Genomic DNA, 15,841 nt, shown 5'->3' with positions numbered 1-15,841 from the left:
ATATGAAGTTACAGACTTAAAAGAAAGAATTTATTGCCTATTATCTAGTGGTGTGATTTAACCACAATGACTCTCAAAGGCTGGAAACTTCCTCCCACATGGAAGCAGAAGAGGTGAGGCAGGATGAAAAGTCAGAAAAACGTTAAGCATGAAAAGGATTCGATACCTTTACTGCTCCAAAGATGTAGGAGACAACAGGCACAGACCAAAAAGAAAGGAAGGAAGGATTTTTCTCAGATGACAGAAGGCAAACAAAAGGGATTTTTCCACTATGGTGCTAGCTATTTCTTAGCAGTACCTAATACCATTACACTGTAATTTGAAGTTGTTTTTTTTTCTCTAATATATTTTCTAGAAAAGCCACATTTTCAGGGTTTAGGTCTTATAAATGTTATTTAAGAGACTATTGAGAGGCTTCTGGTATTTGTCTCTGGCTTGGGACCATCCTCTGCCACAGCCCACCATACCCAAGTGGCACAGAGAGGTAGCTAGCCACCTAGGAGTGCGGAGAGGCTTGACAGCACAGATAGAACCACCCCTGCTGCTCAGAGGATCACATCCAGGACCCTCTGGCAGAAGACTTCTGGTTTCTGTCTCTGGCTCGTCCTCTACCACGGTGCACCATATCCATGTGGCCCAGAGAGATAGCTAAGCACCCAGGAGTGTGGAGAAGCATCACAGATAGAAACACCCCTGCTGCTCAGAGAATCACATCTGGAATCCTCAGGAGGGAAGACTTCTGGTTTTTCTCTCCGGCTTGGAACCATCCTGTACCACAGAGCTCCATATCCAGGTGGTGCAGGGAGATAGCTGACAACTCAGGAGTGCAGAGAGACAAGTCAGCACAGTTAGGACCCCCTTGCCGCTCAGAGGATCATATCCTGAACCATCAGTCAGGAGCCTTCTGGTTTCTGTCTCCAGCTCAGGACCATCCTCCTGCCACTGTGTACCATATCCAAGTGGAACAGAGAAGTAGCTAACAACCCAGGAGTGCAGAAGGGCCAGACAGCACAGATAGAACCACCCCTGATGCTCAGAGGAAACAGCCAGAAACCCTGACATCACAAGAGCCTAGGAGCAGTCTTTGACATCAGCTTTCCGATATATACCTGCCACCAGGCACCAAAGAGTTACATATGAAAATACAACCATGAGAGAGCTGGTCTCACAGGAGTACCTACATACCAGTGTACACAGAGAGAACAGGTCTCCAAGGAGCATAGATACAGTGGCTTGCAAGACAGATAAGCCACAGTCAGAGACAGCAGCACCAGCTAACACCAGAGAAAATTAGATGGCAAAAGGCAAACGCAAGAATATTACCAACAGAAACCAAGGCAATATGGCACCATCTGAACCAAGATCTCCCACAACAGCAAGTCCTGGAAACCCAAACACACCGGAAAAGCAAGATTTAAAAAAATCTTGTATTTAAAAAAATATCTTATGATGCTGATAGAGGACTCAAGAAGGACATAAATAACTCCCTTAAAGAAATACAGGAGAACATAGGTCAACAGGTAGAAGCCCTTAAAGAGGAAACACAAAAATCCCTTAAAGAATTAAAGGAAAACACAAACAAGTGAAGGAACTGAACAAAACCAACCAGGATCTAAAAATGGAAGTAGAAACAACATAAAAATCACAAAGGGAGGCAACTCTGGAGATAGAAAACTTTGGAAAGAAATCAGGAGTCATAGAGGCAAACATCCAAAACAGAATACAAGAAATAGAAGAAAGAATCTCAGATGTTGAAGATACCATAGAAAGCTTTAACTCAACAGTAAAATAAAATGCAAAATGCAAAAAGCCCCTAACCCAAAACATCTAGGAAATACAGGACACAATGAGAAGACAAAACCTAAAGATTATAGGTATAGAAGAAAGTGAAGATTTCCAACTTAAAGGGTCAGTAAATGTCTTCAACAAAATTATAGAAGAAAACTTCCCTAACCTAAAGAGAGAGATGCACATGAACATACAAGAAGCCGACAGAATTCCAAACAGACCAGACCAGAACAGAAATTGCTCTTGTCACATAATAATCAAAACACAAAATGCACTAAACAAAGAAAGATATTAAAAGCAGTAAGGGAAAAAGGCCAAGTAATGTATAAAGGAAGACCTATCAGAATTACCTCAGACTTCTCACTAGAGACCATGAAAGCAAGAAGATCCTGGGCAGATCTCATACAGACCCTAGAGAAAACAAATGCCAGCCCAGACTACTATACTGAGCAAAACTCTCAATCACCACATATGGGGAAACCAAGATATTCTATGATAAAACCAAATTTATACAATATCTTCCCACAAATCCAGCCCTACAAAGGATAATAGATGAAAAATACCAATATAAGGAGGGCAACTACACCCTAGAAAAAGCAAGATAGCAATTTTCTTTCAACAAACCCAAAAGAAGATAACCACACAAACATAAAAATAACATCAAAAATGGCAGGAAGCAAGAATCACTATTCCTTAACATCTCTTAACGTCAATGGACTCAATTCCCCAATAAAAACACACAGACTAACAGACTGGATACATAAACAGGACCCAGCATTTTGCTGCATACAGGAAACATACTTCAGTGTCAAAGACAAACACTTCCTCAGAGTAAAAGGCTAGAAAACAATTTTCCAAGCAAATGTTCCCAGGAAAACAGCTGGAGTAACCATTCTAATATTGGATAAAATTGGCTTTTAACCATAAGTCATCAAAAAAGGACTAAAGGACACTAAAGGACACATCATCCTCATCAAAGAAAAAAATCTACCAAGAAGAACTTTCAATTCTGAACATTTATGCTCCAAATGCAAGGGAACCCACATTTATAAAAGACACTTTATTAAAGCTCAAAGCACACATTGCACCACACATAATAATTGTGGGTGACTTCAACACCCCACTCTCATCAATGGACAGATTAGGGAAACACAGACTAATCAGAGACACAGTGAAACTTACAGAAGTTATGGACCAAATGGATTTAACAGATATCTGTAGAACATTTCATCCTACATCAAAAGAATATACCTTCTTCTCAACACCTCATGGTACCTTCTCCAAAATTGATCATATAATTGGTCCCAAAACAAACCTCAACAGATACAAGAAGATAGAATTCTATGCCTCCTATCAGATCAGTATAGAGTAGGGGTGGTCTTCAATGGCAACAAAAACAACAGAAAGCCCACATACATATGGAAGTTGAACAATTCTCTACTCAATGATACCTTGGTCAAGGAAGAAATAAGGAAAGAAATCAAAGACATTTTAGAATTTAATGAAAATGAAGGCACAACATACCTACATTTATGGGACACGATGAAAGCAGTGCTAAGAAAACCTCAAGCTATACTATAGAGCAATAGTGTTAAAAACTGCATGGTATTAGTACAGTGATAGGCAAGTAGATCAATGGAATAGAACTAGAGACCCAGAAATGAACCCACACACCTATGGTCACTTGATCTTCAACAAAGGAGCTAAAACCATCCAGTGGAAAAAAAAAGATAGCCTTTTCAACAAATGATGCTGGTCCAACTGGAGGTCAGCATGCAGAAGAATGCAAATTGATCCATTCTTATCTCCTTGTACTAAGCTCAACTCCAAGTTGATCAAGGACCACCACATAGAACCAGACATACTGTAACAAATAGAAAAGTTATTGGGAAAGAGCCTTGAACACATGGGCATGGGAAAATTTCCTGAACAGAACACTAATAGCACTCTAAGATCAAGAATTGACAAATGTGACTTTATAAAATTACAAAGTTTCTGTAAGGCAAAGGAAACTGTCAATAGGACAAAACAGCAACCAACAAATTGGGAAAAGATCTTTCCAACCCTACATCTGACAGAGGGCTAATATCCAATATATACAAAGAACTCAAGAAGTTAGACTCCATAGAACCAAACAACCCTATTAAAAAAATGGGGTACAGAGCTAAACAAAGAATTTTCAACTGAGGAATATCTAATGGCTGAGAAGCACCTTAAGAAATGTTCAACATCTTTAGTCATTAGGGAAATGCAAATCAAAACAACCCTGAGATTTTACCTCACACCAGTCAGAATGGCTAAGATCAAAAACTCAGGAAACAGCAGGTGCAGCTAAGAATGTGGAGAGAGGAACACTCCTCCACTGATGGTGGCATTGCACACTGGTACAAGTGCTCTGGAAATCAATTTGGCGATTCCTCAGAAAATTGGGCATAATACTACTGAAGGACCCTGCTATACCACTCCTGGGCATATACTCAGAGGATTCTCCAGCATGTAATAAGGACACATGCGCCACTATGTTCGTAGCAACCTTATTTGTAATAGCCTGAAGCTGGAAAGAACTCAGATGCCTCTCAATGGAGGAATGAATACAGAAAATGTGCTATATATACACAATGGAACACTACTCATCTATTAAAAACAATGAATTCATGAAATTCTTAGGCAAATGGGTAGAACTGGAAAATATCATCCTGAGTGAAGCAACCTAATCAAGGGGAACAAAATACCCACAGAAGAGATACAGAGACAAAGTATAGAGCAGAGTCTGAGGGAAAGACCATCCAGGCCCCACCTAGGGATCCATCTTATATACAGTTACAAAACCCAGACACTATTGTGGATGCCCACAAGTGCTTGCTCACCAGAGCCTGATACAGCTGTCACCTGGGAGGCTCTGATAGTGCCTGACAAATGCAGAGGGGGACACTCTCAGCCAGCCATTGAACTGAGCACAGGGTCCCCAATGGAGGAGCTAGAGAAAGGACCCAAGGAGCGGAATGGGGTTTGTAGCACAATAGGAGGAACAACAAGATGAGTGACCCAGTACCCCCAGAGCTCCAAGGGAGTAAACCACCAACCAAAGAGTACACATGGAATTATCCATGGCTCCAGAGGCATAGGCAGCAGAAGATGGTCTTGTTGGACATCAAAGGGAGGAGAGGCCCTTTGTCCTGGGAAGGATCGATGCTGCAGTGCAGAGAAATACCAGGACAGGGAAGTGGGAGTGGGTTGATTGGGGAACAGGGGAGGGGAGATGGGTTATGGGATTTGGGGGGACCAGGAAAGAGGACAACATTTGAAATATAAATAAAGAATATATCTAATAAAAAACTATTTTCTTTTTTACAAAAAAAAAGAGACTATGGAGAGAAAGATTCATGTTCATTCATTCTAAAATTGAGTACAATACACAGGTTTCTTAAATAGAAAAGGACAGAGCCTAGGATGAAAAGTAACATTTCTAGACACATGGTTCAGCATATTAAAAGGTATGAGTGAACCCCTTGAGTTAACCACAATGACATCAAAACCAGTTCATAATCTCTACCAAAACTCCAATGATACTCTTCACAGGAAAAGAAAAAAATAATTACAAAAGTTTCATATTTAAGCACAAAATATTCCAAATATCCTAAACAGTCCTAAGCACAGGGAACAATGCAGGGGGCATCACCAACTAATTCCAAATTATACTAAAAACTGTAGAAACAAGAGCAAACATGTAGACACCACAAAGGGTTATGGGTAAACTGAACAACCACATATAGAAGATTAAAACTTGATCCCTATCTATCTCTTGCCCTGTGCAAAAAAATAATTAGATCCATGATTTGAATAGAAGACCTGACACTTTGAAAGTACTGGAGGAAAGCAGGAAAATAATTTCAAGATATAAGACCAGGCAGTGACCAGTAGTGACTGGATTTGTGTGTTGGGTTTGTGCCAATACTTTTCTGTAAGTGCTGATCAGATCTAAGAGTTCACTGGTTGAATCTTCTAAGCATACTGTTACACTGTCTGCACACAGCAGCGGCTAGAGTTTTCTCTCTTTACATTTTTGAGACTATCATACAGTGACTAGTCCAATAACCTAGGACACTAACAGTAACAATTGGCAGTTGGTATTACATAAAATTAAAAAGCATCTATACGGCAAAGAAAGCAAAAGGAAAGAGACAGAATGGGGACATTTTCTTCACCAGCTATTCATCAGCAAGGGGTTAGAATTCAGAATACAGAAGCAGCAGAGAAAAATTAAACACCAAAAGAATAAATAACCTAATCAACAGATTGCCAAATTAATTGGACACTTTTATAAAGAAGTGCACACAGTAAATAAATACCCAAACAGATTATAAATACCATAGGCATCAGGAAAAGGCCAAACAAATCCATACTGAGCCTCTCTCTTACCACAAACAGAATAACTATTAAAAAATGAAAAAAATACTAGTGATTATACAGAGGGAAAGGTCCCTAACATATTGTTGGTGGAGATACATATTTATACCACCACTGTAGCAATCAACATGGATGCTACTCAAAAAAATAAAAACATTATAAGTTTGAACCATACCATTTTGACTATGTACCCCAAAGAAGCTAAGTCAGTATATGATAGAAACACTCGCATTTCCATGTTTGTTGTGGCACTGTTCAAAACAGTCAAATTTCGGAATGAGCCTAGCTGCCTATCAACAGATGAATAAGAAAAAAAATCATGGTGTATTTACAATGTAATGTTTTTTAGACACAAAGAATAAAACCTATGTCATTTGTAGAAAAATAGATGGGACTGAAGATCATCCTATTGAGACAAACCAGCCTCAGAAAGGCAACTATTGAATAGTGTTCTCATCTTCAAATCTAGATTTTGAGACCATAAAATAGAATAAAGGAAGGGATGAGATCAGCTGTATGGAGTAAAGACATAAGAAAGACTAGAAGGGTGTGCTATGATCAAAACACATTGTGTACATGTATAAACATGTCTCAATAAAAACCATTTGTACAAATAGTGTGCACTACTTTTTTTAAATCTCATCATCAAGATGCTGATATTCTCACAATAGATATGTTTCCCTTTTCTAGTCTTTACATGCATTTCCAATTTCCTATTTCTGGAAGGTAAAGTCACATCTGGACCAGGATGTATTTCCTCACAAAATAACTTTGGGAATATACCTGAAGACTCTTCAGCATTTAGAGCAACTACACTACAATTCTCTCTGTTTTTCTCTATGATCTGGAATCTCTAAGGACAACCTCAAGTTTTCTTACAAACTGTCATTATCAGCAGGGTTTTTGCAACTAAGGTTCTGTGTCAGAAGTCCCCAAGACTACTAGTAAGTTTAGTTTGATTCTAGAAAGACTTTTGCGGCTCAGAAAAGTAGTCACATGACATTTGCCATGCACAACATTGAAGTGATCCACAATGAAGTTGGTGAAAGGGAGACAGACTTGGAAGAAAGTTCAATATAGCATCATGGGGTAACTTTAGTCCTCCCTACATCATTCTACAACAACTTGACAGAAGGCACATGGGGAAGCTCTTGGATGACTTAGACTCACACCTCAACCCTAGGAAATGCTAAACAAAGTGCTGACTTTTAGCCTGACATGACATTGAAAATAGTCCTTGAGATTTTAACTGTACTAAAGGGGCTTAACTTTAAAATGGAATTGGGCTTTGGGAGAAGTTTTCTTTATCTTGGGCAATGCCCTTTCTAAGTATTATGAACAAAATGAACACATTCTCCTGAACTTCTCTCCTTTCTTGGACCCTATTCCCATCTGGTGATCAGCTCCCACCTCCTGTGGAAATGCTTCTGTTTATGGAGTAGCTAAGGGAGGGTGCTCAGAGGAAGAAGGATGTTTGCCCATGTTTGAGAAAACATAATAAGCAGATGCCATACCGGAAGAAGGAAGTAATGAGCTGCCTAGTGTGCATTAAATGGGCATTTATTGATTACATGAGATTTTTTTATAGCAATGTGTTTTTACAGAAGTGCCAATTTCCTTTGGTGGGGCTGTCTAGTTCATAAAGGAGATCCAAAGAATGCTTGGGTGCCTTTTATGTCTTTTTACTGTGGTTCTGTATGTCTCTATTCATTGATAATAGCAAAGAGGAGAAATTCTGGCACATTTTATCATTATGCAAATAAATGTATGAGGTTTTCAATAACTTTCTTAAGATAAATTGCTAATTTCCATTAAAAAAGCAAAGCCAGAACTCTTTTATTGAATGACCTTGGTTCCAAGCTGTTTTGCAAAAACAAGTCATTTCTATAGCCCATTTCTAGAACTTACATTTTTTTTTTGTCAAGCACTTCAAAAGGCAGCACAATGTGTGCTCATACACACACACAAGATAAATAAATAGTTCACTAAAGCTGGTATAAAATATCCACAGCTGTCGTCTATCCTTGGGGCTAAATCCAGGGGTGTGTGGCATTGCTTTCCACTTAGTTCTATCTAATAGTTGTGGCCTTCAGTATAGCTTCCCATAGATCATTTAACTCCACGGAAGCCAGCAGCACCTATTGTGGTGTGCATGCTGTCTTATCACAATTTGAAATTGAATATCTCAACAACATGGCTTCAGGCTGCTCCTATGGCTTTTCCAAAATCCCTCTTGATGAATCTGAAGGATGGTTTCTTGGCACCAATAAGAGTTAAGGTATAAGATAAATGGCAGCTGGACCAATTCTTGGTGAGTTTCACAAATCACTGCATACCACCAACCAAACAGGGAGCCTACCCATCACTCAGTTGGAAAGCTCCGACAACAGCTTTTTCAATTACTATGTTGGCCCAGGGAGGATACTTATAAGTACATGCCTGTAACATTCGTCCATAAAACCTTCAACCTATAGCCTCAATCTTCAGAAAATAATTGACAAAGGATCCCACCAGCCTTCCAGGCCAGTCATCTTGGACAGATCAGAAGAACATGAATCTCATCAATACTTCCTATGTCTGCCATGCCTTCCCACCTGACAGAGGAAACCCAGAGCAACAGTTTCTTGGGGCCTTAAACTCCCTGCCTATGAATACAGCTCTCCTTGGTGAACTACTTTGCTTCTTCCAGTAAAGGCCCAGTGATAAAATGCCAATGTTGGCAGAGCACACTAAGCTGGCAAGAAGGCCATTACAGTCATATAGGTTGTTCTGAAACATAGATGATTACCACATCTGACTGTCTCATTTCTCACAGCAATCAATATTTCAGAAACACTTGTTTGGAAACTCTACTCATATGGCTTCCTTTTGACATATACACAGAGCTTGGTATATATGGGAAATATTTCCAGGTTAGGGACTTCATAGATGGAGTGAAATAGCAATAAGATTTGCCCTTGAAAAGAATTCCTAGCAGAAACTGTTTGCAATTATTGAAGAAGAATGAGAGGCTCTATATCTCCACAATTCTATCATCAGGTACACATGGCCAAGAGACAGCTGCCACAATCTACTTGTCACAGTAAGATAGCTCACACTGAATGCAAGCAGATAGGATCCAGAGCCAACGTGATTCATCTTCTCCCCAGAGTTAGAGCTCTGCCTTCCCTACCTTGTCACTGTACACAGGGGACAGGAGCTGAAAGACTGTCACTTACTAGACAGAGGGCTGATACCTCTGTAGATGAGACAATTCAACACATGGTTCCCCAGTGAGAGATATGGGAAGAACCCTTTGGTGAAACAGAAAACAAGAGAAAAATGTCAAAGTTGGTATTTTTCTGATAGGTTTGAGAGGGTTAAGGAAATAATTCATAAAGAAATGACTGTATCTTCTCAGGTTTTCTCACATCAACAATAAAACACTTGGTTTTATTTTATGTTGGTTTCCAAATGGGTGTTATAAGGGCAGACAGGGAAGAACATGGCTCACTCTTCTTCTAATGTCTGTACGTAAGGCATAAATATAATGGTGAGTTACATATTTTCAACCCAGGTATGTGGAGCAAGGGTATATATGGGGCTTACTTGGAGCATTTGCGGATTTTCATGACATAAATATTCCCATCAAGCACTGGTTTAAACTGATGATCTATAGGATCATTAGAATTTAGACATAAGTTTTTAAGTGCCTTCAGCTCCAGAACAAGAACTACTAAAAGCCTGTCATAGAGCAGGAACAGCCAAGAAATCACAGGAATCCACCTGCTTCGCTGACTGATCCAAATAGGCATACATGCATATACACACATGCACATACACACACAAACACACAACACACATGCATGGTGTGCACACACATACCCACATCAACAATAACCATTTAAAGAATTTTTTCCTGTTAAGCAAAACTCTTACCTCTGTGAGAAGCAGCATATGAAATGTCTCTCAGTAATTGTCATTTCACTGTAGTGTTGACTAATCTCCCCTATAACTAGTGGTGATAGAAGGGAGACAGAAGAAATACTAAGCAATTTCAGGGACCTTTGGCTTCTTGGTACCACAGACATTGTCTGAAAACTGAATGAGAGAGGGATATCTTGTGTGATTTCTCACTATGCTTTTTTGACTGTATATTATATACGTATCTTATATATGAGACAACTAATAATTGGCACTTTTAAACTAAAGTGTAGCATTGTTTAATTCTCAGTAAACACACACTAAGCTAACAACTGGTGTGTAGAAGTGTTAGGGCAGGTAGGGACAGAAGTTTTGAGTATCTGAAAAATGATGTTCTAAAAAACAGATGTAATCAGTCAACTCCAAAATGTGAGAAATCCCATTAGACAAGTATTTCATCTCCCCAGCCTGAGACAGTAACGGGAGGACTAGCAACAGCTTTAAGGGTTGAATCAGACTGTCACAGAACTTGACTAGATCCCCAAGCACAAGAGGACACAGAGTCAAGTAGGGAATTTGAGCATGGTATCAGATTATGTTGGAAGTTATACTATTTTATTAGAAGAGAGGATGAGTTTATTTTAATTGTTTAGTGTTTCTTATGATGGCCAAGAGATGATTCAGACAGATGAAACCAGACTAACAAATGTTTCCAAGATAAGTGATGAGTACCAAAGACCCATGGACTAGTCTGATTCATTTTATGCTAACATTTTTATTTTATTTTATTTTATTTTATTTTATTTTATTTTATTTCATTTTATTTTATTTTTTGCTGGCTAGTTTTATGTCAACTTGACGCACAAGCTATAGTCATTTGAGAAGAAGAAACTTCAATTAAGAAAATGCCTCAGACAAATCAGGCTGTAAACAGACAAACCTTTAGGGGAGTTTTCTCAGGTAGTGATTGATGGGGGAGGTTCCAACCCCTTATGGGTGGAGCCATCACTCTGTGGATGGTCCCTGACAGATTTCAAATTGGCAGTTCAGGAATCAGGCCTTAAAACCCAGGTTTCAGGCAGCTAGTCAGAAAGTGCTCCACCACCTGGCCTGAATGGATCAGCACGACAATGGGTCAGCAGTTTTCAGCCAGCCCACACACACCCTGGTAATGGAATGTCCTTAGAGTCAGAGTTAGACAAAGCCAACCTGCCCTGGGATTCTCCTAGGATGCTTTAAATCGATCGAGCCTGTGAGCTCACTTCTGGGTCTCTCTACCTTGGTGATGGGAGATCCCATCATGCTGGACTTCTGCAGAATAAAACACTGTGTTTATATACTACTTGAGTCTGAGGGTATCATTCTTCGGTGAACCATGAACCCTTACAGCAGCAAAAACAAGAAGCTGGCAATGCATGGACCATGGGCAGGCAGAATGATGAGACTGTGGTGGTAAGTGGGCAGCTAGTCTAGACTGGAGGTAGCAAGAGGGCAGCTGCTGTGCTTTTCTGAACACTGGAACTCAGATCTACCTGAATATTCTATAGGATATATATCCCAGATAAGGGAGAGAGGTAGCAGAATAGATATCACCCAGATGCAAGCCTGGCTGAGCCTGATATAAACAAACTTTAATCAGAAATGCTATGGGAGGTGTGTGGCTAAGTGCACAGGAATTAGTGCCTCCTGGAGTGACCAAACAGAAGCACCACTTCCAGCTCAGTTATAAAAATGAGAAAAATGGTAATTAATACCTGTGTGTGTATGTGTGTGTGTGTGTGTGTGTGTGTGTGTGTGTGTGCGCGCGCGCGCACGAAGTTCAGATGCCTCTCCACTACCTCTTCAAGTCAGAAACCCATCTGTTCTCTGATATGAGGGGGGCAAGTGAAGACTCCCTGCTCTCCTGTGCAGCTGCAGAATAAACAGCTTCCTTTGACATTTGTATGTAGCAGATGGGCCCACTGCTCCTCCATGCCACTGGTCTCTGCCCACCACTCTCTGCCCACCAGCAGCATCTGACTGTCCATCACCAGAGATATCTCCACCTGCACCTAAGCATGCAGCTGAGCTCTGCTGATGTGGCAGGCTGTGCAAATGAGGGAACCTGAGACTATGCGAATCTAGTGCTTTATCCTGTGCTAGGGAGGGAGACTGGAGAGAACCTGTGAAGTGTTTGTCTCCCAAACCATAGGACATTCAGGAGTGGGGCTGTCCATGGATATATGCTTCATTGTATTCAAGGTGTGAGTGTGTATGTGTGTGTGTGTGTACAAGATAGAGATTGACTTTGGATCATTTTCAGTGACTCTTCTCCAGCTTATTTTTTTGAAGCAGGGTCTCTCACTGAGCCTAGAATTCATGGATTCAGTTAACCAGACTAGCCAGCGAGCTCCAGCGACATGCCTGTCTCTGACTCCCAGCACTGGGATTATAAGCACTTATTACCATGGCCAGCTTTTTACATAGATGTTGGGACTCTGTGTAGTGATCAGGAATCTATGTATGAGTTGTGTCCTCATGCTGTGTGGCAAAGCACTTTACTAACCAACCATCAATTTGGCCCCAAATATTTTCAATTCTGTACTTTTATTTTAATCCTAATCTTAAAAATTTGAGAAGTCTGATACTGAAGTCATCTAAGAATTAAGTAGTAAGGAAGGATTTCCGGTTCCACGATCATTTAAGACCTTGTGCCAAATTGTGTCAATCATGCTTCTATGTGAACAGACTTCCAAGTTTATATCAGAAAAAAACTTTCTGGAGCCAGGTTCAGGCCTGTAATCCCAGCACTTAGGAGGCTGAGGCAGGAAGATGAGAAGCTGAAGGCTACTTTTGACTCCATAGCAAGTTAGAGACCATCTTGGGCTCATGCAACCCTCCCCCAAAAAATAATTTTTAAAGTTCTGGGAGAACAGAGCCATCACATCTCTCCCACAGTACGCTGGACGGCTGTTGTATGCACACTGACTCAAATCTACAGTCCTAATCTCTTTAAGTAAATAAAGAATTTCTGAGTAGCATCATATTAAATTTGGCTTTACAGATTAGCATGCTGTCAGTTGGGATCCTAAAATCTGATTGTCTTGTATTAGTAAACACAGTTCTGAGTTTACCAATACCCTTTTTTTTTTTAATTTATTTTTTACTGTTAGTCTCCCGAACCAGCTCCAAGAAGGCACTGGTATTCATCAGTGTGGGGTCACAGTCCGGTCTGCAGGCTTTAGAATTGTTATTTCAGCAAATCCCCACTGTCTTTTCCCAGCTGCATGGCATCTCTACTTCAATTCCTTCACCTTTAAAATGAGGACAGCAACAAGGATTATGACTAAAACAGGGTTTTAAGAATTGAATGTGTAAGTAAATCCAGAGGTGTGGGTGTTCTGAACATAGAGATGAATGGAATCAATTTCATAAATTGCCTGGTGCCTAGCGAGTTCTGGACAACTCCTTCACACCAGGAAGACCATGTGATGACCCCGGGGGTGTCCTTGAGGACCTTACTACCTGGAGAGTTGCATGGTGGAAACAGACCTTTCTGAGGAAGGGGGTAGCCCACATAGATTTAGGTATGGTTTCCAACTACTGTCGTGGATGAACATACAACTCACAAGGTACCTTGAATGGCACAAATGGAGATTCAAGTTTCTCATCTAAATTTTTAATTTTTAATAAGAATCAATACAATGGCAAGCAAGTACACACTGATTGAAACCAATTAATGGTTAACTCTGTACCTATTGCCTTGCTATTTTGGGGGAGTCAAACCTCAAAGAAGCATCTGCTGCCAGAAGCGTGAGTATATTTGGAAGTGTTATAACTCAGTCACTGTGATGTGTGTAGCACTCCACTGATTCTTATCAAATTTGGACAAGTACAAGTACAAATGCAAAGCTAGGAAAGTGTAGACGTAACCCAACATTTTAAAACCTACCAGGCAGGATTGCTTCAGTCATCATTAGTTCACAATCAATGAACAAACACCTATTTGAGGCCTAAAAAATGGTTGTGTCTCATCTTAGTCAGGGTTTCTATTCCTGCACAAACATCATGACCAAGAAGCAAGTTGGGGAGGAAAGGGTTCATTCTGCCTACACTTCCACACAGCTGTTCTTCACCAAAGGAAGTCAGGACTGGAACTCAAACAGGTCAGGAAGCAGGAGCTGATGCAGAGGCCGTGGAGGATATTACTTACTGGCTTGCTTTCCCTGGCTTGCTCAGCCTGCTCTCTTATAGAACCCAAGGATACCAGCCCAGAGATGGTGCCAACCACAAGCCCCCCTTCTCCTTGTTCATTAATTGAGAAAATGCCCCACAGCTGGATCTCATGGAGGTCCTTTCTCTGGGATAACTCCAGCCTGTGTCAAGTTGACACACAAAACCAGCCAGTACATGTCTTTTCTGAGCATTTATAGAAAGCCAAGATCAAGATGTAGACATGTAATTCAGTGTGCACTGAGCTATGGCTAGCATGTAAAAATCAAGCAAATTCAAAACATTTTATTGTGGCATAGAACTGATAGACTTAACATTTATTATAAGTATGAAATTCTTAATGCCTGACTAATATTTATAATAAGGAAGAGAGCTAGTTGTTGAATATTGTTGGCAATTCCACTTCAAAACTAAAAAGTCCTACAAATCCTATTTAATGTTTTTAGATCAGTTTGATTGAAGAGAATCTTGAAATGTAAGGTAAGCTACTTATCTGTTTGAATCAAGATTTTTGTAATGCTGTATATTCAAGAACAGATTACAGAAATCAATTGAATAGAGTATTACATTGAGAATACAAGCATCAACCACATTCACAATTTCCAATTCTTATGTTTATTGAAATAGACAGCTCTTCTTCCACCTTGTATATTATCAAAGTTTCTATACATGTTTGACTGGCTTCCAGAATTGTTTTTATTATGACATGAGAAAATATATATAACATTCTACTTAACTCATATTTATCAGTATTTTCTGTGACCAATATTGCAACAACTAGGAAAATAAAAAAGATAAAATATTAGATAAGTAGATACTTTCAAAATCACCTTCATTATGTTTTATGTATTAGACTTCGGAGTAAAATTTTGTCTGCAAAAAGAATATGCTTGTGAAATTATTTTTTAATTGCTGGATTCAAGAAGCCAGAAGACCAAGGAGGTCTTTGTGACTTCTACCCTTCTACTTCTAGAGACTGAGTTTCTAGCTATCTAACAAGGAAAATGGAGTTTCTTATCAGAATACTAGATTACAGAAGCTTTCTAATCTTCACAAGCTTCCTTCCTTTGCTTAAATGTTGACAATAGAACCCTTAAAGAAAATTAAAAAAAAAATAAACTAAAATCCGTTGTGTTGTTTATTTTCTGTGGCTATAAACAAAGGCAACCTAAGGAAGGGAAAGTTGTTGTGGACTTAGGTTTCCAGGGGAAGCGTTCATAATGGCAGGAGATGGCAAGGCAACAAGTGGCCAGAGCAGGAAGCTGTGAGATCACATCTCCATCCATAAGCAGGAAACTAGGAGAAAAAAACAAGTGTATGGGGGGGATACAAGTGGGGGGAACTATAAGTGTAAAGGGGGGACTATGAGTGTGTGAGAGGGGTTGAGTTATAAATGCTCAGAGCCTACTGCTAATGCTGCACATCCTCAGAAAGGCCATACCTCTTTGGGTCCCATAACCTCCCACAAACAGCACCACCACCCAGACAACAAGTGTTCAAATATGTGTACTCACTAAAAACACCAAATCCA

The sequence above is a fragment of the Apodemus sylvaticus genome, chromosome 12 (genome assembly GCF_947179515.1).
Source record: "Apodemus sylvaticus chromosome 12, mApoSyl1.1, whole genome shotgun sequence".
In the NCBI taxonomy this organism is placed as follows: Eukaryota; Metazoa; Chordata; class Mammalia; order Rodentia; family Muridae; genus Apodemus; species Apodemus sylvaticus.
Note: the sequence above shows the minus strand (reverse complement) of the source record.